At 38.0% G+C, this 1,226-nt stretch overlaps 1 non-coding gene across 1 annotated transcript; it reads left to right on the top strand.

Annotated features, from left to right (window-relative positions):
* The first annotated feature begins 252 nt into the window (after nucleotides 1–252).
* On the top strand, nucleotides 253–360 carry LOC130978419 (small nucleolar RNA R71). The gene has a single exon (XR_009086064.1). It is a non-coding gene; the product is annotated as a small nucleolar RNA R71 (small nucleolar RNA).
* Nucleotides 361–1,226: the final 866 nt, after the last annotated feature.

Genomic DNA, 1,226 nt, shown 5'->3' with positions numbered 1-1,226 from the left:
TATCTTGTTCTGAGCCAATATGGCATTCAGAGTATCAATCTCAAGAACTCCTTTCTTCTGATTTGTCCCATTGTTCACAGGGTTCCTTTCAGAAGTGTACATGAATTAGTTATTTGCAACCATTTCAATTAGTTCTTGAGCTTCTGTAGGCATCTTCTTCAGATGAAGAGATCCTCCAGCAGAGCTATCCAATGACATCTTGGATAGTTCAGACAGACCATCATAGAAAATACCTATGATGCTCCATTCAGAAAGCATGTCAGAAGGACACTTTCTGATTAATTGTTTGTATCTTTCCCAAGCTTCATAGAGGGATTCTCCTTCCTTCTGTCTGAAGGTTTGGACTTCCACTCTAAGCTTACTCAATTTTTGAGGTGAAAAGAACTTTGTCAAGAAGGCATTGACTAGCTTTTCCCAAGAGTTCATGCTTTCTTTAGGTTGTGAGTCCAACCATATCCTAGCTCTGTCTCTTACAGCAAAAGGGAATAGCATAAGTCTGTAGACTTCAGGGTCAACCCCATTAGTCTTGACAGTGTCACAGATTTGCAAGAATTTAGCTAAAAACTGATGAGGATCTTCCAATGGAAGTCCATGGAACTTGCAATTCTGTTGCATTAGAGAAACTAATTGAGGCTTAAGCTCAAAGTTGTTTGCTCCAATGGCAGGGATAGAGATGCTTCTCCCATAGAAGTCGGGAGTAGGTGCAGTAAAGTCACCCAGCACCTTCCTTGCATTGTTGGCATTGTTGTTGTTTTCGGCTGCCATGGGTTCTTCTTGTTTGAAGATTTCTGTTAGGTCCTCTACAGAGAGTTGTGCCTTAGCTTCTCTTAGCTTTCGCTTCAAGGTCCTTTCAAGTTCAGGGTCAGCCTCAACAAGAATGCTTTTGTCTTTGCTCCTGCTCATATGAAAGAGAAGAGGACAAGAAAATATGGAATCCTCTATGTCACAGTATAGAGATTCCTTGAGGTGTCAGAGGAAAAGAAAAAATAGAAGGAAGGAGTAGAGAATTCGAACTTATCAAGAAAGATGGAGTTCGAATTGTGCATTAAGGAATAGTGTTAGTCCATAAATAGAAGGATGTGAGAAGAGGGGAAGAAATTTTTGAAAACAAAGTAAAAGATTTTAAAAACATTTTGAAAAATAGTAATTGATTTTTGAAAACTAAGATTGGAAAAAAAATCAAGTGATTTTTGAAAAAGATTTTGAAATTAGAAATAAAAAAGATA

Source organism: Arachis stenosperma, chromosome 4 (genome assembly GCF_014773155.1).
Source record: "Arachis stenosperma cultivar V10309 chromosome 4, arast.V10309.gnm1.PFL2, whole genome shotgun sequence".
NCBI classification, from domain to species: domain Eukaryota; kingdom Viridiplantae; phylum Streptophyta; class Magnoliopsida; order Fabales; family Fabaceae; genus Arachis; species Arachis stenosperma.
This window is presented reverse-complemented; position numbering and strand designations above follow the sequence as displayed.